The sequence below is a fragment of the Sceloporus occidentalis genome, unplaced genomic scaffold (genome assembly GCF_023333645.1).
Source record: "Sceloporus occidentalis isolate IW3139 unplaced genomic scaffold, rSceOcc1.0.p SCAF_263, whole genome shotgun sequence".
Classification (NCBI taxonomy): Eukaryota; Metazoa; Chordata; class Lepidosauria; order Squamata; family Phrynosomatidae; genus Sceloporus; species Sceloporus occidentalis.
Genome location: NW_028317243.1, coordinates 843,556 through 869,212, shown reverse-complemented (window position 1 = coordinate 869,212; position 25,657 = coordinate 843,556).

Sequence of the window (25,657 nt, the reverse complement as noted above, 5' to 3'; positions counted from 1 at the left end):
AATAGCTTGTAAGCCGTCTCCTGATAGCGAGTTGCAACAGAGCATTTGTGGGCCAAGACGCAAACCTTCAACCACTGGGGTTCCGAGAGCGGTTCCCCTAGGTCAGCCTCCCAGCGTCCCATGAACACCGGAGGGACCAGAGAATCTTTCGCCAACAGCATGCGGTAGAGGATGGAGATCCCCCCTCTGGGGACACAAGATCGCCGGACAAGTTGCTCAAAAGGGGTAAGAGGTCTGGAAAGATGATGCTTGCCCGGAACCGATCGAACATAGCGAGAGATCTGCGCATAGCGGAAGCGTTGCATCAGAGTGCCTTCAGCGGCAGGAGCAGCCCGCTCGAAAGGCGGGCTGAGTAATGTCCGGAGACAGCATAAGTGAGTCGAGGTATCCCCTCTCCAGTCCCGGAGGGAAATCCGGGTTCCCAGCAACGGGGGTCAGCGGGGACGGGAAGGAAGAAAGCGCCCCACCGATGTGACGTCGACGCCAAGTCCCCAGAGTAGCCCGCACAAAAGGATTCGGGCAAGAGGAGAGATGAATGGCCCCAGGGCGGAGCCCCACGCTACCAGGCAGGGAGAAAGGTGTATCAGCCTGCTCCATAGCAATCCAGAGTTTAGAAGACGGCTGAAACTTCCATTCCAACAGTCGCAATAAGTGGGTAGCACAGTAATACTTGAAAAAGTCAGGCAGGGAAAGTCCCCCACTGTCTTTCAAGCGCGTAAGCACCGCATAGCTTAGCCGAGGGCGAGCCCCCCGCCAAACATAGCTCGTAACGAGCGTGCGTAACTCAGAAAAAAAGGAACTCGGAATGGTCACCGGCAGCGTCTGAAAGAGATACAATATCCTTGGCAGGACATTCATTTTGATGACATTAACACGCCCATGCCAGGACACGTGGGAGAGATCCCAGCGCCGGAGGTCACTACGTAGGCGTAGTAGGAGACTGGGGAAATTGACCTTGTAGATAGAGGAGAGGTCCGCAGGAATCCAGACCCCCAAATATTTAAGACAACCACGACACCACCGGTACGGATAGGAAGCACCAATAGCACGGGATTCAGCCGCGGACAAAGAAATATCCATTACCTCAGACTTGGCTGTGTTGATTTTAAAGTTGGAGAGGGAGCCAAACAGCCTGAGCGCGCCATGAAAGTGCGGGAGGGAGACTACCGGTTGCGAGATCACAAAAAGCAAATCATCAGCGTACGCCGACACCTTCAGTTCGCGGCCAGAACAAGTCAGGCCGTGGATGCCAGGGTCATCCCGAACCGCCTGTAGGAAAGGCTCCAGAGCGATGACAAAGAGGAGGGGCGACAGAGGACATCCCTGCCTGGTGCCGTTGCGGATCGGAAAGGAATCTGTGAGGGCTCCATTCAGGCGAATTCGTGCAGAAGGGGCAGAGTACAACGACATGACCCAATGAAGCCAAAACCGTCCGAAACCCATGGTCCGGAGGGTCTGGAACAGAAAGTCCCAAGCCACCCTGTCGAACGCCTTTTCGGCGTCCGTCGACAATAGAAGTATTTTTTGTCCCGTCACTTGGGCAAGGTGAATCGAATTCAATGCTCTATAGGTCCCGTCGCGCCCCTCCCTGCCAATGATAAAACCCGACTGATCAGGATGAATCAAGGAGCCTAACACAACCTGCAATCTAGAAGCCAGGACCTTAGCAAAGATTTTTAAATCTGCGTTCAGGAGAGATATGGGCCGATAGCTTTGACACAGCAAAGGGTCTTTCCCCTCCTTAGGCAACACAGCAATCGTCGCCATCAACGAATGGGGGTGCAAGAGGTCTCCCTGCCGCACAGCATTAAGAAGAGTCACAAAGGGGACCCTCAACTGCTCCCAGAAAATGCGATAATACCGCAAGGGGAGGCCGTCCGGCCCCGGAGCCTTACCCGCCGACATCGACTTCACCGCCGCCCATGCCTCCTCCTCACCAATCTCCCCCTCCAGGGCCGCCGACTGTTCTGCAGTCAGTTTACGACGGATATGTTTTCCTAAGTATTCACGAATGAGAGAGTCCCGTCGTGGGGACTTTAATTTACTTCCGATCCCGTCTCTCGATTCCTCCGCTAGAATGTTCTCTAAATATTTGAAGTCTCTGACCATTCAAGGTACTCGCTTTCAGGACTTATTGCACCAACATATGCTGTTTGATACTTGGAGGATCACTCATCCGCTCGACAGAGATTACTCGTTCTATTCGGCGGCACATGCTAGTTACTACAGGATTGACCTGATCCTTTTGGATAAACTTACCTTGCAAACGATCACAAAGGCGGACATTGGGTCTATAACATGGTCCGACCATGCCCCAATCTGGACAACGTTTGATCTCTATCCTCAGCGCACCGCTTCTTCTAGATGGAGGTTGAATGAGAGCTTGTTGCAGTATACAGATGTTTTCACGGAGGTGTCCGACTCCCTTTCGGAATATTTTCGGCTCAACGATACCCCGGACGTCACCCCTTCAACTAGACTTGGGCACCAGGGGGCTCTTCGTGTTCGTCTTCGGGGGGAAAAAACTTTCGTATTCCGCGAATATTCGCCCGTTCCTGTCTTCTCTTCGGGCGAATATTCGCGGACATTCTTCGTGCTCGTTTAATCTTCGTTTCCTTCCCGGTTGCCTAGCAGGGGTTAATACGGGGTTAACAACACATCGGAGCAGCAGCAGCTGCCGTGAAGGAACGTGTGTGCAACTCTATTGGTCGTTTCGGCAGGGGGCTGGTCTGGCATCAACGAGTGAATTGCAGAACGCACTTCATTCGTTGATGGCAGGCCAGCCCCCTGCCGAAACGACCAATAGAGTTGCACACACGTAATGAGGTGTACTGTACACAAAATGACCTAGAGACAAATGCTCCAAGGAACTTGGCCTCCGTTTATCATACACAAGATCATCATCCATAGATGTTTAATAAAAGAATAGGGATTATTTTACATTTTTAAATTGATTTTGGACCACTTGTAATACATGCCTAACATTTGCTACCTATTCACAATGGCATACTTTGCAACAACCCAACTTTTACTGGACAGGACTGGAAAAAAGAAGGACTGTCCACCAAAATCTTGGGTGTGTTGGCAGGTATGCCACCAGCAGCAGCAGCAGCATTGAAAAATGAGAAAGGCGAATGAGTGGGCAATTGGCGACCCACTCACCTGTTTCACCCCAGGGCAAAGCACCCAAACACTGTCAGTCTTAGACGTTTGGCAGCAGACTTCCAGAGCTCAGACACTAGGCCCTAGCGTAAGCTGGCCACTCCGGCGGAGGTAGCAGGCGTTGCCACACCGCAGACAGAGGCAGCCAGGGGGGAGAAACTGCCCTTACCGTTAGGGACATTTTGGGCATGACTCTAGCCAGGAAGCGAACTGGTACAGAAGAGATGCTGGCACCACCACCACAACCACCACCAGCAGCAGCATTGAAAAATGGGAAAGGCGAATGAGTGGGCAATTGGCAACCCACTCACCTGTTTCACCCCAGGGCAAAGCACCCAAACACTGTCAGTCTTAGACGTTTGGCAGCAGACTTCCAGAGCTCAGACACTAGGCCCTAGCGTAAGCTGGCCACTCCGGCGGAGGTAGCAGGCGTTGCCACACCGCAGACAGAGGCAGCCAGGGGGGAGAAACTGCCCTTACCATTAGGGACATTTGAGGCATGACACTAGCCAGGAAGAGAACTGGCATTGAAGAGACGCTGGCACCACCAGCAGCAGCAGCAGAATTGGGAAAGGCGAATGAGTGGGCAATTGGCGACCCACTCACCTGTTTCACCCCAGGGCAAAGCACCCAAACACTGTCAGTCTTAGACGTTTGGCAGCAGACTTCCAGAGCTCAGACACAAGGCCCTAGCGTAAGCTGGCTACACTGGCGGAGGTAGCAGGCGTTGCCACACCGCAGCAAGTGCAACCAGGGGGGAGAAACTGCCCTTACCATTAGGGACATTTGAGGCATGACACCAGCCAGGAAGCGAACTGGCATTGAAGAGACGCTGGCACCACCAGCAGCAGCAGCAGCAGAATTGGTAAAGGCGAATGAGTGGGCAATTGGCGACCCACTCACCTGTTTCACCCCAGGGCAAAGCACCCAAACACTGTCAGTCTTAGACGTTTGGCAGCAGACTTCCAGAGCTCAGACACAAGGCCCTAGAGTAAGCTGGCTACACCGGCGGAGGTAGCAGGCGTTGCCACACCGCAAACAGACGCAGCCAGGGGGGAGAAACTACCCTCTCCATTAGGGACATTTAAGGCATGACACTAGCCAGGAAGCGAACTGGCAGAGAAGAGACGCTGGCACTACCACCACCAGCAGCAGCATTGGAAAAGGCGAATGAGTGGGCAATTGGCGACCCGCTCACCTGTTTCACCCCAGGGCAAAGCATCCAAAGACTGTCAGTCCTTGGCGTTTGGGAGCGGACTTCCAGAACTCAGACACAAGGCCCTAGCGTAAGCTGGCTACACCGGCGGAGGTAGCAGGCGTTGCCCCACCGCAAACAGACGCAGCCAGGGGGGAGAAACTACCCTCTCCATTAGGGACATTTAAGGCATGACACTAGCCAGGAAGCGAACTGGCAGAGAAGAGACGCTGGCACCACCACCACCAGCAGCAGCAGCAGCATTGGAAAATGGGAAAGGCGAATGAGTGGGCAATTGGCGACCCACTCACCTGTTTCACCCCAGGGCAAAGCACCCAAACACTGTCAGTCTTAGACGTTTGGCAGCAGACTTCCAGAGCTCAGACACTAGGCCCTAGCGTAAGCTGGCCACTCTGGCGGAGGTAGCAGGCGTTGCCACACCGCAGACAGAGGCAGCCAGGGGGGAGAAACTGCCCTTACCATTAGGGTCATTTGAGGCATGACACTAGCCAGGAAGCGAACTGGCATTGAAGAGACGCTGGCACTACCAGCAGCAGCAGCAGAATTGGGAAAGGCGAATGAGTGGGCAATTGGCGACCCACTCACCTGTTTCACCCCAGGGCAAAGCATCCAAACACTGTCAGTCCTTGGCATTTGGGAGCGGACTTCCAGAACTCAGACACAAGGCCCTAGCGTAAGCTGGCTACACTGGCGGAGGTAGCAGGCGTTGCCACACCGCAGCAAGTGCAACCAGGGGGGAGAAACTGCCCTTACCATTAGGGACATTTGAGGCATGACACCAGCCAGGAAGCGAACTGGCATTGAAGAGACGCTGACACCACCAGCAGCAGCAGCAGAATTGGTAAAGGCGAATGAGTGGGCAATTGGCGACCCACTCACCTGTTTCACCCCAGGGCAAAGCATCCAAAGACTGTCAGTCCTTGGCGTTTGGGAGCGGACTTCCAGAACTCAGACACAAGGCCCTAGCGTAAGCTGGCTACACTGGCGGAGGTAGCAGGCGTTGCCACACCGCAGCAAGTGCAACCAGGGGGGAGAAACTGCCCTTACCATTAGGGACATTTGAGGCATGACACTAGCCAGGAAGCGAACTGGCATTAAAGAGACGCTGGCACCACCAGCAGCAGCAGCAGAATTGGGAAAGGCGAATGAGTGGGCAATTGGCGACCCACTCACCTGTTTCACCCCAGGGCAAAGCATCCAAACACTGTCAGTCCTTGGCATTTGGGAGCGGACTTCCAGAACTCAGACACAAGGCCCTAGCGTAAGCTGGCTACACCGGCGGAGGTAGCAGGCGTTGCCACACCGCAAACAGACGCAGCCAGGGGGGAGAAACTACCCTCTCCATTAGGGACATTTAAGGCATGACACTAGCCAGGAAGCGAACTGGCAGAGAAGAGACGCTGGCACCACCACCACCAGCAGCAGCAGCATTGGAAAATGGGAAAGGCGAATGAGTGGGCAATTGGCGACCCACTCACCTGTTTCACCCCAGGGCAAAGCACCCAAACACTGTCAGTCTTAGACGTTTGGCAGCAGACTTCCAGAGCTCAGACACTAGGCCCTAGCGTAAGCTGGCCACTCCGGCGGAGGTAGCAGGCGTTGCCACACCGCAGACAGAGGCAACCAGGGGGGAGAAACTGCCCTTACCATTAGGGACATTTGAGGCATGACACTAGCCAGGAAGCGAACTGGCATTGAAGAAACGCTGGCACTACCAGCAGCAGCAGCAGAATTGGGAAAGGCGAATGAGTGGGCAATTGGCGACCCACTCACCTGTTTCACCCCAGGGCAAAGCACCCAAACACTGTCAGTCTTAGACGTTTGGCAGCAGACTTCCAGAGCTCAGACAAAAGGCCCTAGCGTAAGCTGGCTACACTGGCGGAGGTAGCAGGCGTTGCCACACCGCAGCAAGTGCAACCAGGGGGGAGAAACTGCCCTTACCATTAGGGACATTTGAGGCATGACACTAGCCAGGAAGCGAACTGGCATTGAAGAAACGCTGGCACTACCAGCAGCAGCAGCAGAATTGGGAAAGGCGAATGAGTGGGCAATTGGCGACCCACTCACCTGTTTCACCCCAGGGCAAAGCACCCAAACACTGTCAGTCTTAGACGTTTGGCAGCAGACTTCCAGAGCTCAGACAAAAGGCCCTAGCGTAAGCTGGCTACACTGGCGGAGGTAGCAGGCGTTGCCACACCGCAGCAAGTGCAACCAGGGGGGAGAAACTGCCCTTACCATTAGGGACATTTGAGGCATGACACCAGCCAGGAAGCGAACTGGCATTGAAGAGACGCTGACACCACCAGCAGCAGCAGCAGAATTGGTAAAGGCGAATGAGTGGGCAGCCAGGGGGGAGAAACTGCCCTTACCATTAGGGACATTTGAGGCATGACACTAGCCAGGAAGAGAACTGGCATTGAAGAGACGCTGGCACCACCAGCAGCAGCAGCAGAATTGGGAAAGGCGAATGAGTGGGCAATTGGCGACCCACTCACCTGTTTCACCCCAGGGCAAAGCACCCAAACACTGTCAGTCTTAGACGTTTGGCAGCAGACTTCCAGAGCTCAGACACAAGGCCCTAGCGTAAGCTGGCTACACTGGCGGAGGTAGCAGGCGTTGCCACACCGCAGCAAGTGCAACCAGGGGGGAGAAACTGCCCTTACCATTAGGGACATTTGAGGCATGACACTAGCCAGGAAGCGAACTGGCATTGAAGAGACGCTGGCACCACCAGCAGCAGCAGCAGCAGAATTGGTAAAGGCGAATGAGTGGGCAATTGGCGACCCACTCACCTGTTTCACCCCAGGGCAAAGCACCCAAACACTGTCAGTCTTAGACGTTTGGCAGCAGACTTCCAGAGCTCAGACACAAGGCCCTAGAGTAAGCTGGCTACACCGGCGGAGGTAGCAGGCGTTGCCACACCGCAAACAGACGCAGCCAGGGGGGAGAAACTACCCTCTCCATTAGGGACATTTAAGGCATGACACTAGCCAGGAAGCGAACTGGCATTGAAGAGACGCTGGCACTACCAGCAGCAGCAGCAGAATTGGGAAAGGCGAATGAGTGGGCAATTGGCGACCCACTCACCTGTTTCACCCCAGGGCAAAGCATCCAAACACTGTCAGTCCTTGGCATTTGGGAGCGGACTTCCAGAACTCAGACACAAGGCCCTAGCGTAAGCTGGCTACACCGGCGGAGGTAGCAGGCGTTGCCCCACCGCAAACAGACGCAGCCAGGGGGGAGAAACTACCCTCTCCATTAGGGACATTTAAGGCATGACACTAGCCAGGAAGCGAACTGGCAGAGAAGAGACGCTGGCACCACCACCACCAGCAGCAGCAGCAGCATTGGAAAATGGGAAAGGCGAATGAGTGGGCAATTGGCGACCCACTCACCTGTTTCACCCCAGGGCAAAGCACCCAAACACTGTCAGTCTTAGACGTTTGGCAGCAGACTTCCAGAGCTCAGACACTAGGCCCTAGCGTAAGCTGGCCACTCTGGCGGAGGTAGCAGGCGTTGCCACACCGCAGACAGAGGCAGCCAGGGGGGAGAAACTGCCCTTACCATTAGGGTCATTTGAGGCATGACACTAGCCAGGAAGCGAACTGGCATTGAAGAGACGCTGGCACTACCAGCAGCAGCAGCAGAATTGGGAAAGGCGAATGAGTGGGCAATTGGCGACCCACTCACCTGTTTCACCCCAGGGCAAAGCATCCAAACACTGTCAGTCCTTGGCATTTGGGAGCGGACTTCCAGAACTCAGACACAAGGCCCTAGCGTAAGCTGGCTACACTGGCGGAGGTAGCAGGCGTTGCCACACCGCAGCAAGTGCAACCAGGGGGGAGAAACTGCCCTTACCATTAGGGACATTTGAGGCATGACACCAGCCAGGAAGCGAACTGGCATTGAAGAGACGCTGACACCACCAGCAGCAGCAGCAGAATTGGTAAAGGCGAATGAGTGGGCAATTGGCGACCCACTCACCTGTTTCACCCCAGGGCAAAGCATCCAAAGACTGTCAGTCCTTGGCGTTTGGGAGCGGACTTCCAGAACTCAGACACAAGGCCCTAGCGTAAGCTGGCTACACTGGCGGAGGTAGCAGGCGTTGCCACACCGCAGCAAGTGCAACCAGGGGGGAGAAACTGCCCTTACCATTAGGGACATTTGAGGCATGACACTAGCCAGGAAGCGAACTGGCATTGAAGAGACGCTGGCACCACCAGCAGCAGCAGCAGAATTGGGAAAGGCGAGTGAGTGGGCAATTGGCGACCCACTCACCTGTTTCACCCCAGGGCAAAGCATCCAAACACTGTCAGTCCTTGGCATTTGGGAGCGGACTTCCAGAACTCAGACACAAGGCCCTAGCGTAAGCTGGCTACACCGGCGGAGGTAGCAGGCGTTGCCACACCGCAAACAGACGCAGCCAGGGGGGAGAAACTACCCTCTCCATTAGGGACATTTAAGGCATGACACTAGCCAGGAAGCGAACTGGCAGAGAAGAGACGCTGGCACCACCACCACCAGCAGCAGCAGCATTGGAAAATGGGAAAGGCGAATGAGTGGGCAATTGGCGACCCACTCACCTGTTTCACCCCAGGGCAAAGCACCCAAACACTGTCAGTCTTAGACGTTTGGCAGCAGACTTCCAGAGCTCAGACACTAGGCCCTAGCGTAAGCTGGCCACTCCGGCGGAGGTAGCAGGCGTTGCCACACCGCAGACAGAGGCAACCAGGGGGGAGAAACTGCCCTTACCATTAGGGACATTTGAGGCATGACACTAGCCAGGAAGCGAACTGGCATTGAAGAGACGCTGGCACTACCAGCAGCAGCAGCAGAATTGGGAAAGGCGAATGAGTGGGCAATTGGCGACCCACTCACCTGTTTTACCCCAGGGCAAAGCACCCAAACACTGTCAGTCTTAGACGTTTGGCAGCAGACTTCCAGAGCTCAGACAAAAGGCCCTAGCGTAAGCTGGCTACACTGGCGGAGGTAGCAGGCGTTGCCACACCGCAGCAAGTGCAACCAGGGGGGAGAAACTGCCCTTACCATTAGGGACATTTGAGGCATGACACCAGCCAGGAAGCGAACTGGCATTGAAGAGACGCTGACACCACCAGCAGCAGCAACAGAATTGGTAAAGGCGAATGAGTGGGCAATTGGCGACCCACTCACCTGTTTCACCCCAGGGCAAAGCATCCAAAGACTGTCAGTCCTTGGCGTTTGGGAGCGGACTTCCAGAACTCAGACACAAGGCCCTAGCGTAAGCTGGCTACACTGGCGGAGGTAGCAGGCGTTGCCACACCGCAGCAAGTGCAACCAGGGGGGAGAAACTGCCCTTACCATTAGGGACATTTGAGGCATGACACTAGCCAGGAAGCGAACTGGCATTGAAGAGACGCTGGCACCACCAGCAGCAGCAGAATTGGGAAAGGCGAATGAGTGGGCAATTGGCGACCCACTCACCTGTTTCACCCCAGGGCGAAGCATCCAAACACTGTCAGTCCTTGGCGTTTGGGAGCGGACTTCCAGAACTCAGACACAAGGCCCTAGCGTAAGCTGGCTACACCGGCGGAGGTAGCAGGCGTTGCCACACCGCAAACAGACGCAGCCAGGGGGGAGAAACTACCCTCTCCATTAGGGACATTTAAGGCATGACACTAGCCAGGAAGCGAACTGGCAGAGAAGAGACGCTGGCACCACCACCACCAGCAGCAGCAGCATTGGAAAAGGCGAATGAGTGGGCAATTGGCGTCCCGCTCACCTGTTTCACCCCAGGGCAAAGCATCCAAAGACTGTCAGTCCTTGGCGTTTGGGAGCGGACTTCCAGAACTCAGACACAAGGCCCTAGCGTAAGCTGGCTACACCGGCGGAGGTAGCAGGCGTTGCCACACCGCAAACAGACGCAGCCAGGGGGGAGAAACTACCCTCTCCATTAGGGACATTTAAGGCATGACACTAGCCAGGAAGCGAACTGGCAGAGAAGAGACGCTGGCTCCACCACCACCAGCAGCAGCAGCATTGGAAAAGGCGAATGAGTGGGCAATTGGCGACCCGCTCACCTGTTTCACCCCAGGGCAAAGCATCCAAAGACTGTCAGTCCTTGGCGTTTGGGAGCGGACTTCCAGAACTCAGACACAAGGCCCTAGCGTAAGCTGGCTACACTGGCGGAGGTAGCAGGCATTGCCACACCGCAGCAAGTGCAACCAGGGGGAGAAACTACCCTCTCCATTAGGGACATTTGAGGCATGATTTCAGCCAGGAAGCGAACTGGCAAAAGATACTGGCACCACCACCAGCAGCAGCGTTGGAAACGGAAAAAGGTGAATGAGTGGGCAATTGACGACCCGCTCACCTGTTTCACCCCAGGGCAAAGCATGAAAGTCTGTCAGTCCATGGCGTTTGGGAGCGGACTTCCAGAACTCAGACACTAGGCCCTAGCGTAAATTGGCTACACCGGCGGAGGTAGCAGACGTTGCCACACCACAAACACGTGCAACCAGGGGGAGAAACTACCTTAAACATTACAGAGAAAAAAATTTAACTTTCCAAGCTAAGAGCTGGGTAACCCAACTTGGGCAGATTGAATTTAAGAAAGGCAATCTGCTCCATCAGATGAGGTGCCATGCGTGAGCGCTGTGGACTCAGTATGTTTCCAGTCATAGAAAACACGCGCTCACTTTGAACAGTGGTTGGCGGACATGATAGTAGCTGCTGCGCAACCCATGAGAGTGCAGGCCACACACTCTTCTTTTCATCCCAGTAGCTAAGAGGATCAACATTAGGCGCAGAAGGAACTTCACAGAGGTAAAGTTTGACCATTTCAGCAGCACTACTCTCCTTTCTGCTGCTAGCTCTGTCAGATGGTCCAACTATACTCCCAAGTGCCTCTTCCCAAAACGCAGCTGCTCCACTCTGCTGTGTTGTGCTGCTTGTGGCACTGCTGCTGATGCTGCTGCTAGGAGTAGCAGACCACATCATTTCTTCCTCCTCCTGCACCTCTCCCTCCTCGGACAGCATTCCCATTTTACGCTGCCAGTCACGCACCTTGTTGACCAATTGCTCCCGGTAGCTACTGAGAACATTAAATTTCAAAGGTAGCTTTCCCTTAATTCTTGGATCGCAAAGGCACGCTAGCATCATTTCGGGACTCTCTTCCATTCGTTTGCGAAGGTGTACTTTTAGCAGATCCTTCAGCTTCCTGGCTATGGCTGCTACGTCAGGATGTAGAGTGCCACCTTGAACAGCCTCACGGTTTCCAAGGAACACATCCATCTTGCTGCCTAGATGGGAGAACACTGGGATTACCTGGGCCAGACTGGCAGTGTTTGAGCTTAAATTTTCTGTGGCATCCCTGAATGGTTTAAGGACTGCCACTAGCTGGGCGATCACTGTCCAATCCTCCCTATTCAATGGAGAGGTAATCCCAATATTGTGCTCTGAGGCAAGATTATGGATTGCCCTCTGCTGCTCCAAAATCCTCTCCAGCATGTCTAACGTGGAGTTCCACCGTGTACTGACATCCTGGCGTAGGCAGTGTACTGGAAGACCTGACCTCTCTTGCTCTTCCCTCAAAAGTTGGCTAGCCTTAACACTATGGTGAAAGTGCCCAGCGATCTTTCTGCAGCGGGACAGAACTACTGCTGCCACATTAGTTCCTTCTGACATTGCTGCCTTCACTACAAGATGGGTGATGTGGGCTGCACAGCGCACACCAACAATATGACCATCTCGCAGCGCTTTCACCATATTGGCACCTCCGTCAATTACCACAAAACCAACTTCAACATTGGTGCCCGCCTCTGCTCCCACCCAAAGGCTAAACATTTTCCTCATTGCATGCAGAATATTTTGGGAAGTGTGCTTTTCATCCATCACTTCTGCATGGAGAAGGAAAGATCGGTAGCCTGCTGCAGCAGCTTCCTTAGACACACCGGGCTGCCACCAGTGTGCTGTCAAAGAAAGAAAGGCATGCTGGCCGCTAGGTGCACTCCACATGCAGGACATGCAGTGCTCCAACCTGCCTTGGTCTCTGGCTGCCAGCACTAGCTGCTGCTGCTGCTGCTATTGGCTCAGAAGAAGAAGCTGTTGGGGTTTTTCCACGGCCACCAGCTATGCTGCCTGCACTAAGTTTTACTTCTGCATCTTTCCCCAATAGCACAGCGTTGTGTTGAGTGCTGAGGTGATGCTTCATGCTACCACTGGTAAAATGGCCAGAGACTTTCCCTCTGCTTATTAGCTTCCCACAATGTTTGCACTTTCCATAGCGCCCTTCTTCAACATTTTCAAAGTGCTCCCAAATTGGGGCGCGCATAGCCTTGGAGTGTGCCTTGGGTGCTGCTCCTACTGCTCGGGGTGGATCAACAGAGGCAGAACTAGTGGTGGTGGGACTGGTGGTAACAGTACTGGCCATAGTGGGACTGCTAAATGCTTTAGATTTGCTAGGTTTTGCTGCTGCTGCTGGTGGTGGTGGTGATGGTGATGATCGTAGCGGAGAAGGTGGAGGCTCAGGGGAAAATTGTGCACTAGTCATTTGGACACTGCTCCCTGAGGAATCTGATTCCTGACCACTCATCTCCTCTACTTCCTCTGGCTCATAGTCTAGCTCTTCATTAGCCAGATTGAATGGAATTCCTGCTAGGCTGGAGCTAAGACTGATATCGTCGTGAGACTCGTGACTAGTAGTAGTGCGAGCAGGAAGAATAGACTCTGCACTTGGCCTCTCAGTCTCAGGCTCCTCTGCTACCTCGCTAGGTGGAGTTCCACTATGTGTAGTCCTCTCTCTAACTGTCTTTACAAAAATTTTGTAAGGACTTGGTGGCTTGCTAGAGGTACTAGGAGGACATGGCGTGGCGGTACCAGTGGGAACAGTAGGCGCAGCACTAGTGGTGGTAGAGGCGGTGGGGGTGGTGGTGGTGGTTTTCCCTACAAAGGAATGAGATCGCTTTTGTTTGGGACCCCTCTGAGTCTTGCTGCTAATTTGGCTCTGCTTGGTACCTTGCATGCTGCTTGTGGATGGGGAAGATGCTGCTTGGGGCAAAAGGCACTTCTTTTTAGTCACTGGGCTGGTACTACTTGTGCTACCCTTTAACTTTGAACGTGCTTCTGGTGCTTTAGGCTTTCCGTAAAAAACCATAGAGCTTGTGGGCCTAGCCGCACTACTACTGCCTGCTTTTGGTGCCTTTCCTTTACTTGATGATCCTTCAAGCAATGCTTCCCCAAATGATAAGCGAGAGCTTGGCCTACTTGGCCGACTAGACTGACGCAAAGGCTGCATCTTAGAACTGGTGGTGGTGCTGGTGGTGGTGGTGGTGGTGGTGGTAGATGGAGCTTGTCCCTCCTTAGTCCCAAAAGGAGGATCCATTTAAAATTGTGTGTTGTGTGTGTAGTGTAGTGTAGTGTTTAAAAAACTATAAAAAAATAAAAAATAGAAAAAAAATTAAAAAAAGGAAAAACGAATTAAAGACAAAAAAATTAGAGGAAGTTCTCTTCAGTGCTACTGCTTAAAAAGTAAAACTATGCACTACTGCACTGTGCTGTTGTGTGCAATCTGGCAAATTGCTAAAGTTATTTAAATTATTAACTCAAGATTAACTATTTAATAACTAGCAGTATTTTATTTTTAATTTGAATTTACACGGGCCTAAGAGCTTAGCCTACTACTATGCTAGCCTAAAGCTATATTTCCTTACTATAAGTCTACCTCTAGGCAGACGCTCTCAAACCCACTAAACTAAAGTGAGGTTAAATCAGATTCAGTATGATTTATTAATTAATATTAAATTATATAATATTAATAGATTAGAAATAATTTACTTATATATTATGTATTATAGATAGAAGAATATAGATTATGAATTAGAATTTAGAATTAGAATTACTTATATTATAGATTATGAATTAGAATTTATATTGTTATATATTATTTATAATATATTATAGATTAAGATTAAAGAAGATTAGAATTATTTTAGTACTACAGCTAGTAGCTTGAAGCTTTGCTTAGTACAGCTCGTCACAGTAAATTTTTCTTGAAAAGAATTAGAAATAAAATAAAATGTCACAGCAAAACAGTTAGCTTCACTGCTTGCTGAACAAAAACACACAGCACTTATGCGGCTGCACTCACTAGCCCAACAAGTTCACTTCACTGATGGACTGAGGTGAGCAAAACACTAAGGGTACTTTTAATAAAATTGAAATAAAATGTAAAATAAATGAGAAAATCTTTGCAAAACAGTTAACGTCACTGCTTGCTGATCAAAAAAAAACACAGCACTTATGCGGCTGCACTCACTAGCCCAACAAGTTCACTTCACTGATGGACTGAGGTGAGCAAAACAAATGAAATAAAATGAAAGATTATTAATTAAGAAAAATTGACTTGGTCTCTTGCTGTTGCTAAAACAAAGCACAAACTATAGAGCTGCAGCACCAGTACTAATAAGATTAGCTGAACTATACGCTAGTAGTAATTAATTAATATTATTACTTTTATTTATAGCTAATTTAATTAACTATTAAGATAAGAAAGAATTATAGAATTATTGATATTACTGATTTTAGATTAGACACTAGTAGATGTCTTGAATGTCTACAGTACACTCTACACTAGTATACTATTACTAACTATAACTGACAAATATATATATAATTTTATAATGAATTCAATTATTAATTATATTAATTAATATTACTGATTTTAAATTAGACACTAGTAGATGAATGTCTACAGTACACTCTACACTAGTATACTATAGTATATATATATATATGACTGACAAATATATATATATAATATTATAATGAACTATTAAATTATAGACTCTATTAAATTATTATTTATAAATTCTATTTAATTTATTTAAGCAGGGCAGGCAGTAGGCACTAGTGCTTGCCCAGGGCAAGGGCACCCCAGTGCCACTGAGACACTGGGTGCACTGTCAACTCAACAGCACTTACACTACAGTTGATGACAAATTAAATTAAAAAAAAATTAAATTAATCAAATTATTATTATTAATTATATTAAGTAGCACTGAAGTGAGGATGAAGTACACTGTGAGAAATGGCAGGCTAAGGCTTACCAGTCTCACACAGAACAGAACAATCTCTCTGTAACGCTCGGATGCAGCACAGCAGTGTTGCCAAAGCAGTCACAGCGAAAAATGAATGGATCTCTCAGGCAAGCTCTGGTCTTATAAAGGCGCCTTCAGAATTCAAAAAACAGCAGCACAGGCATTGGACGAGACCCTTAGCGTGATGTCACAAGAGTGAGCTGATTGGACAGACGAGATCAGCTCACTCCTGTTTGAAATTTTGGCGGCTGCGCGGCAAAAACGAAGACGATCTTCGATTCTTCGTGGTTGTGAGTCTTCATCTTCTCCTACGTTTTGCCGGCACTGTATTCTCTTCGGCATGTCTTCGGAACGAACAAAAAAACGGCCTCTTCGTGCTCGTTTTCATGTTCGCCCGAAGACGAATGCGCAAGTCTACCTTCAACCCTGTGGCTAGCCCACAAGGCTGTTGTTCATGGCTGTTTTATTAAACTGGCATCTCGCCGGAAACAAGCTTCTATGCGGCCCTATTCCGATCTGACTCAACGTCTCACGGCTTTGGAACTGGCTAATAAGGCCTCCTGGTCTGCAGATACTTACCGCCAACTTACTGCTGTTAGGTCAGAAATACTCCAACTTCAACAACAGCGTACGGAACACATGCTCCGCAGGCTTCAGCAAACGTATTACGCTAAGGGTAACAAAGCGGACTTTTTACTTGCCAGGAAGCTCACCCAGCGCTCAGCTCAGCTTATGGCGCACTGCCTTCAAGCCCCGGATGGGAGACGGCTATATAACCCCAAAGAAATAGGGGACAGCTTTGCGGACTATTATGACTCTCTCTATAACTTACACTCCCAACCGCATACTGCCCAGCCGTCGCAAGCCTCCATTTCTGCCTTTCTACGGTGTTTCCTATCCCTGCTCTGCCACGGACACAGTGGGACTTTCTCATTGCTCCTCCGTCAATAGAGGAGATAGAGGCGGTCTTCCAGGGACTCAAACCTCACAAAGCACCTGGGCTGGATGGCTTACCGAATTCGTATTACCAGAAATTCCGCTCCATTTTGGCTCCGCAAATCTGCTCCTGGTTTAACCACCTTCTTACCAAGAGAAATGACGGAGACGCAGATCGTTACCATTCCAAAACCTGGTAAATCTCCCATCTGTGCTAATTACAGGCAGATCTGGCTGCTGAACACAGATACAAAGCTTTTTTCACGGTTTTTGGCCCTATGTTTAAACGGTCTCCTTCCTTTGCTGATCACGAACGATCAAGTGGGCTTTGTTCTCGGCCGTCAACCACCGGAGAATACTCGCAAGATCATCAATATTGTTAATTTAGCCAATGCCATGAAAGCGCCGTGCCTTCTCCTGTCCTTGGACGCGGAGAAGGCGTTTGACCGCCTCCACTGAAAGCTACCTTGGAGGCCTTTAACCTTCCGGAAACGTTCATCAATGCAGTCCTCCTTCTCTACAGCGGCCCTTTTGCCAGAGTGTGCTCTTCTGGATTCCTCTCTAAGTCTTTTCGCATACGCAATGGCACACGTCAAGGGTGCCCGCTTTCTCCACTCCTCTTTGCGCTGGCCATGGAACCCTTGGCGATTGCGATACGTGAAGATCCTGAGATCAAGGGGTTCTCTGCTCATGCTACGGAGTTCAAGATAAGATTATACGCTGATGATGTGCTCTTGACCATCACGGAACCTCTAACGTCGTTACCGCGGTTACATGCTTTGTTGGACTCCTTTAGTGCCGTCTCCTACTATAAAATCAATTGGGGCAAATCCCAGGCCCTTAATATTCCTTCCGTACTTGGGGATCCGTGTTACCAAGACCACCCCTACTCTGTTTAAGCATAACTTTCTCCCCCTTTGGAATCAGATTCAAGAAGATCTTAACCGGTGGTCAAAGTTGGAGGTCTCCTGGTTGGGGCGTATCACTGCATTTAAAATGAATGCGCTACCTAAGCTCCTGTACTTCTTCCGAACGCTTCCTATTGTCCTCCCGGTTGCCTTTCTACGGTCCATTCAGTCCCGCCTCATTAAATTTATCTGGTCTCACAAACGCCCGCGGTTATCCACGAAACTTTTGCAGAGGCCCAAGTTCTCCAGAGGTTTTAGGGGTCCCGAATGTTCAGTTCTATTATGTGGCCGCAACTCTCGCTCAGACTCTGCTGCTTTTCTCTGGCGCCTCGCAAGTGACGTGGGTCGATCAGGAAGCCCTATTTACGCGACCCTACCAGATTGGTGATCTTTTATGGCTCCCTAAGGCACTTCGGCCACCAATGCCTGACACCTTACCCACTACAAAGCAGTCCCTCGCTGTCTGGGACAAATATAGACTTATCCTACGCTTTCCACCCTTGATCTCACGGCTGCTCCTCTCTCTGTTGTGAAGTCTCTCCTCCCGCACACGTCCTTGGATCCGAAGTGGGGTCTGGTCGATCTCACAGCTTTTTACTCAATCGTACGTCCGCTCATTCCAAGATCTATGTGCTGAGTTTGGTCTCCCACGGCAGGATTTCTTCAAGTACCTCCAGCTCCGCTCTGTTCTGCAGAAATCTGTATCATCCGAACCAGCTACCCCTATTGTCCAGATGTGCATCCGGGCTCTGCTGGTTCCCAAAGCCATCTCTCTGTGCAACCTGGCTCTGTTGAATCCTACCACAGATACCAAGCTCTCTTACATGGTTGCATGGGAGCGGGAATTAGGCCGCGCTTTTGATGTTTCTGACTGGTTTCAGGCTCTATCCACGATTTGAGGGGTATCGAAGAATGTGACTCACTTTGAAACTAATAGAAAAATTCTGTTTCGCTGGTATTATGTCCCGACTACGCTGGCGTCCATATTCCCGACGGTGTCCCCGCTGTGTTGGCGTCAATGCGGTGCCCGAGGCTTGATGACGTATATGTGGTGGGAGTGTCCTGCACTGCACAACTATTGGAACGACGTTTTTGATCTTAGTGCACACCTTCTCTCTATTCAGCTTCTAAGGACTATTGACCTAGCGCTTCTCGACATGTTCCCAGACGACCTCTCTGGTCCTCATCGTAAACTGCTGGTTCACGTTCTTATTGCTGCGAAGATCAGTATCGCCAAGAAGTGGAAGTCTTTATCTCCCCCCTCCATCAATGATGTCCTCTACTCCCTTGCTACGACCTGCCAATATGAGAGGGCAGCCCATTTTGCCACCAACACACCGCATAGACTTGGGATTGCTGACTTGGGACTGCTGGATCTAGTTTTATCAGAATCAATTTGGTTATACCCCTTTGGGCTTTATGTTAGGATCACTACGCACACGGTGGTTCATCAAGGCTACTGCAGCTTCATAGGCCCGCTGTGTTGGTTGTTGGTTTGGGCCTCGTTCTCACCTTTTTGCCCTCGTCCCCTTCCCTTGTCTCTCCCCTGTCGTGTTCTTTCCTTGTGTGTTCTGACAGAACCCTCCATCACTGGGGTCCCTGGAGAGGCCTGAGAGCCGGCCTCCTCCCTATCGACTATGGGCCCAGGCCTTGTAGAGACTTCTGTGTGTGGATACAGGGGTTCAGTTTCTGTTGATGTTCCCCATGTTTTAGCACTCAAAAGAGTCTCAAAACTGTAACATCAGCTGGATATCATGTGGTAGGAAGAAGGCTGATTGTCTTAGCATTGTTAATTGTATAGGTGTGAAGTGTTTCCCCTGTTATTGTGTGAGTTAGCTCTTGTCTTAAGACCCCCTGTAGGTATGACTAGGTGTCACTGCTGCATACCTAATTATCAATTACATAACAGGTAGCTGTTAATCCTGTGAGCTCCTGTTATCCCTGTGTCCTGGCCATTGTCTGTCTCAAGCCAATTATATGTCTATCGTCATTCCACGTCTACGTCCCCAAGTAATTATTTATGTCTCGTGTCATTCTGTCCCTCCCCCGGATATTGTGTTGCAGGATTTGATCTAATTACTTCCTTCCTGCCATGGTAATTAGATCATGTGATATTTGTCTTGCCCCTTTTCTACTTGTGTATATATAACTCTGTATTTGGCTTTAATAAATGAGTCATGTTTTCACCTCAACATGAGTGTTGCCTGATGTTTGGGGTGGGCTGTAGCCTCGCTGTGTAGCTAAGCTTCGGATAGCCACAGTGCCAATGCAGCTACGGTGCAGCAGCGTCCCCCCTTCTATCTACAACGCTGGTTCTGCCCGGCGCTGAAGGGGTTACTTGTTGGTGTCCCATCAGGAGGAATCAATGTTTGGCGGGAGTACCCAGTCAGGGTACAGGTCGGTCCCGTCACATTGGTGGCAAGCGGCGGGATGTTTCCTTCGAAACGGGACATCCAAACCACCACCAGGATTGGTCACCCTTCGGGCAGAGAAGGAGCAACGCCAGGATCCTCAGCTGTGGAAGTGGAGTTCAGACGGCGTATGCAGGAGGCATGGGCCCAACCCGATGGACCTGTATTGGCTGAGGACGAGCTGCGGTGGAGGGATCATATCCGTCAGCAACTCTGGTCGGAGACTCTGCGATGGGAACAGGAATACCTGGGTAAATGCCTCCCAACCACTGAGGACATTTACTGGTTCCAGCTGGAGGCACGAATGCCGTTGCTGGGAAAGCAGCCCAGGGAGAAATGGGTGTCCAAGTTAGACGGGCTGGTCCAAACCGAGATGATGTGGGATGACGGATACAGGGCGTTACGATGGTATGCAGCCGAGGTGGGTTGGTGCCTGGAAGGTACAGAGCCCACGGAGGGCTATGACTTTGGCGGTCTGGGATTGTTATGGGATAGTTTTCAGGAGGACCTGGACTTCGGCAGTACAGCGGAGTGGCGGATTATGGACATCCGAGATTTCTGGGAATTGGACCTCCCAGGTGCACTGAGAGGTGATTTAGACTTTTTAATTACACAGGAGTGGGAACTGGAGAAAGCATATAAAAAACTGTTTGACCGTGTTCAGCAGTATGCCCCAGTGTCCATGGATTTTGTTGATTGTTCATCCGAGGATGTTAACCCAGGATGGGTGGATGAGGCTGCGGTCTTCCCACCGGGGTCCTTCGAATGCTGGGTAGTTTGCTCAGATCCACAACCCCCAGCTGAAGCGCTGACAACAGGGTGGAGAGCCCCTGGCCTCTGCCCCGTATCTGCAACAACAACAGGAATCCAGGGAGATACGGTAGCCAGCCCATCTCCCCAGCGGCAGCAGGACCACGTGTGAGTGGAGGGTACCATCCCTCCTCCTCCCCAGCGGATGTTGGATGACCCGGGAGACAGCGCAGTCGTCTCATCTCCCCAGCGGCAGATGGAGAACCAGGGAGGGGATGCAGGCGGCATCACTCCCCAGCGGGAGGGTGAGTGTCCAGGAGATGGCGGAGCCGGCCAGTCTCCCCAGCGGCAGCTCACAACTCTGGGAGCGGAGGAACCTGTTCTCCCTCCCCAGCGGCAGATCCCAGCTGAGGGTGTCGTCCCTCCTCCCCAGCGGCTGACAGATGACCTGGGAGTGGAGGGTATCGTCCCTCCTCCCAGCGGCTGTTGGATGACCCAGGACACAGCGCAGCCGGCTCATCTCCCCAGCGGCAGATGGAGCACCAGGGAGGGGATGCAGGCGGCATCACTCCCCAGCGGGTGGGTGAGTGTCCAGGAGATGACGCAGATGGCCAGTCTCCACAGCGGCAGCTCACAACTCTGGGAGCGGAGGAACCTGTTCTCCCTCCCCAGCATCAGATCCCAGTTGAGGGAGCTGAGAGTGTCGTCCCTCCTCCCCAGCGGCTGACGGATGACCTGGAAGACGACGCAGCTGGCTCATCTCCCCAGCAGCAGATCCCAATTGAGGGAGCCGAGGGTGTCGTCCCTCCTCCCCAGCGGATGACGGATGACCCGGGAGACGGCACAGCCGGCCCATGTTCCCAGCGGCAGAAGGAGCATCAAGGAGGGGGTGCAGGCGGCATCACTCCCCAGCGGCCAAGTGAGTGCACAGGAGATGGCGCAGGCGGCCAGTCTCCCCAGCAGCAGCTCATAGATTCGGAAGCGGAGGAACCTGTCCCCCCTTCCCAGCCGCAGATCCCAGTTCAGGGAGCCGAGGGTATCTTCCCTCCTTCCCAGCGGCGGACGGATGACCTGGGAGACGGCGCGGCCAACCCATCACCCCAGCGACAACAGGAGCACCAGGGAGAGGATGCACCCATCATCACTCCCCAGCGGCTGGGAAGATTCCAGAGAGAAGGTGCTGTAGGCACTTCTCTCCAGCGGCAGTTGTATTTTTCTGGAGTCAGAGGTTGGGCGGGGGAGTACTGCTCTTGGAGGGGCAGATTATTTGGGGCACCAGTTTGAGGGGACATTGATGGGCTAAGTGAACTAACTGACTACGGAGTCAACCTGTTTGGGGTTTTCTCCTGCGTCAGTCCTATTTGGAAGGGGGAGAAGTGTGACAGAACCCTCCATCACAGGGGTCCCTGGAGAGGCCTGAGAGCCGACCTCCTCCCTATCGACTATGGGCCCAGGCCTTGTAGAGACTTCTGTGTGTGGATACAGGGGTTCAGTTTCTGCTGATGTTCCCCATGTTTTAGCACTCAGAGTCTCAAAACTGTAACGTCAGCTGGACATCCTGTGGTAGGAAGAAGGCTGATTGTCTTAGCATTGTTAATTGTATAGGTGTGAAGTGTTTCCCCTGTTAGCCCTTGTCTTAAGACAATTAACCCCAATTAATGTAATTATTTATGTCTCGTGTCATTCTGTCCTTCCCCCGGATATTGTGTTGCAGGATTTGATCTAATTACTTCCTTCCTGACATGGTAATTAGATCATGTGATATTTGTCTTGCCCCTTTTCTACTTGTGTATATATAACTCTGTATTTGGCTTTAATAAATGAGTCCTGTTTTCACCTCAACATGAGTGTTGCCTGATGTTTGGGGTGGGCTGTAGCCTTGCTGTGTAGCTAAGCTTCGGATAGCCACAGTGCCAATGCAGCTACGGTGCAGCGACGTCCCCCCTTCTATCTACAACGCTGGTTCTGCCCGGCGCTGAAGGGGTTACTTGTTGGTGTCCCGTCAGGAGGAAGCAACGTTTGGCGGGAGTACCCAGTCAGGGAACAGGTCCCGTCACATGTGTGTCCTTGTCTTCCCCCTGACTTGTCTGATGTTCTTCCGTGTTTCTGTGTCTATATTTTACTTTGTTTTTTATTTTTATTTTGTCAGATATTTTATCACAGAAAACATGTATTCTATATATGTATTTTACATGAGCACAAAATGAAGTCAGAGACATTTTATTTTACTTAAGAATATAGTGATTATTTCTTTTTGTCTTTGTTCTCTTTATATTTGAGAACAAAGGAGTATTCATGTATATAGATGTTTCAGTATATATATGATACAATTAATGTTATCTTCCATGAGAAAGTTAACGAGTAGACACTGCATATCCTTAGGAATGTAAATTGGAGTGGGGGATACATGGGAAGACTACAAGACCTGAGTTACTATCTAGGAAGTAACATTTGGCAATTAGGGTGACCAAGGATAAATTCCAAACACATATGTAATGGTTTTAAGTTAATTCTTAGACAAGAGCGTCTCTCACAGGTAAATTAAGAAATTACAATGGTGTAAATATGAGTAGAAATTCTAATTATAATGGGTAAAACCCACCGTTATGATTGGAGAATTCCAAACAAAAGGTGGAGGCTATGATAATAAGCCCTGTCTTTAAAAGCTTATGTCTTTAATAAAAAAAAAAAAGATCACACCCTGAAATAGACAGACCCTGACGGACTTATTCACCAAATTTACCCCAGAGAATTGGAATCTTAAGATTCTGGCACCATATTTCACTCTTAGAGTTACTTTGAGTTCTAACCTATATAACTTGTAGAAAGTTATATTCTTTCCTACTTAATTTCTTGCCACTGAACCTGGATTAATTTTTACAAGGACCAGTTGGACAACAGCAACAAGTGGTGGTAAATATAATTGTTTTATTATTCTGAATAGAGATGAATTTTGTCTTCTTCGTATAGAATTCCCTGTTTCCGGGAAATAGTATATTGCATTATTGTATATGACGGCTTGTGAGACTGCAGCTTATAACCCGTGATAATAACAATAATGAAAAGGTATTTTTACCTATAGACGAAGTTTGACATTATTTGCATCTATTAGGAACTTCACTAATACTCTTAGACACAAATAAATTATTTTGTTATATTAGTTAAACTAATATAAGAGAAATAGTGATATCTTTATTACTGCCCTGATTATTATCAATTTTTGGTTGCTGAGTGGACTGGAAATAATTGTGTGTTAGACTCATAAAATAACAATTCATATTGATAACTATCGATAATATACTGTATTTGAATTGATTTATTTTTGACATGTTTTAAGAATTTTGTGTTTTATATTATGCACTGTGTGACTCATATATATATTTTATAAATTGTATTTACAATAAATAATATTTTTATTGACTATCGTGGCGATATCTATCTAATTTGAATTATAATTTTCGGCGATCTGAAAGAATTTAGGATCGGAGATAAAATATAGAGTATCTCCTTAAATTAATATTGTGGATGTGGTACTACAATATTTGGTAGCGTCGTTATTTTCTGTGTGTGACGAAATATTGGTTTTGCCTATTTTGTCTCATTAATATCCCTAACAATTTACATGTGTCATTATGCAATGTGTACTGAGTGCATTATTGGATCCTGTTTCATTTGCTTTGGTTTTCATTTTTATTGTTATATCTGCAATCTATGTACCCATTGCCTATCTTTTCTCTGTTTGGTCTATTGTAAACCCAATAAACTTTAAGTGTTGAAAAAAAAAAAAAGTTATTTACTCATTATTTGAAAAATCCTTCTACATATTGCTGACCAGCCCAGATAAAATACTGTCCTGAGACTTCCGGGAGGCGGGCCCTTGAGATGGCCGCTTTTTAGATGAGCTCCGTGAGGGCTAGCGCAATCGATATCCATCCATGCATGCAACTTATTTTTTTTGACCTGATTCATTACCGCTGCTGCGGACACACTACCCAGCATTGGCTAGTGGGTCTATTGGATCTGCTGCCCTCTTTCTTTCACTCCCCGGGAGCCGTGTGCGGACCGCACGTGTTAGGCCTGGAGTGAGGTGCTACCTCCACTCTGCCGTTCTGTCTCCGGCTGCATAGCTGGGCTGTTACACTATTTACCGGCCTTCGGCCGTCTACTTCTCCCACCCTGCGGACAATCCGGGATCGGTGAGCTTTGGCCTACGGTTCAGCCTGCTTTCCGGAGCTGCGGTACTTACCGTGGACGCGTTGTGCCGGCGGGTTCTCCAGTGCCTGTCTCCTTGCTCCACGTGCGCTTGGTGAGGGCCTCTGCTGTCCCGTGGACTCTTCTGCGTCTCCTCGGCTGATCTGCACCAACGACCGCGCTGCATCTGCGGCTGTGCTTCTCTGTGCTCGCGATCCCGTCTGCTGCTGTTCGACGGCTCAGTTCTACGCTGATTTACACCACACGTATTCTATCCTGCGGCTGATCTCATTGCACGGTCAGGTAGGCCCTGGCAGCATCCCTGCGTGGCTGATTTCCTTTTGTTATTTTACTTTCTGATCTTTATTTTCATTGCCCATTAGCTAGTAAGGGTTACGGGAGGGAGTTAGTTAGGTTGGGTGGGTTGGGAAGGGTTACCGAAGGATTAATAAAGGGTTTGTTTTTTTTTGTCTATTCCTCATTAGTCAGGTAAGGGTTCTGGGTGGGCTCTAGTTAGGTTGGGAGGTTTGGGCACGGTTTTTGGGGGGTGTGCGTCACAAGAGTCTCAGGACTTCGCTAACTCTCAGGCCTCAGTGGCTTCATACAGCTGGACTACTCCTGCTTCGCTTTACGGATATTCTCCTCACTTACTTAGACGGGGATTGGTTGGGCTCTAGTCAGGTGGGGTGGAGGGGTAAGGGTTTTTTGTTTTTTTTTTCATTTTTGGGGGTTGTGTTATCGTTTCTTTTCTCTGTGATTGCAGGGCTGCGCTCCCTGTTTCTATGATATATTGATCTGTGTTCATATATGCTCTGCTACTTTCTATTGTCAAGGGATCTGTGATCCAGCTGTGCACACTGTGTCTGCCCCCATATTTCTCTTCTTACTTGTGTTACCCTATTTTCTTCTACTCTTGGGAGGGGGAGTTCCTCACGACTCCTTGCCTACACATGGAAAAATATATGGATCCGCCGCCTAAAACGTCTGCCCGGCAAAGTAAGACAAGAG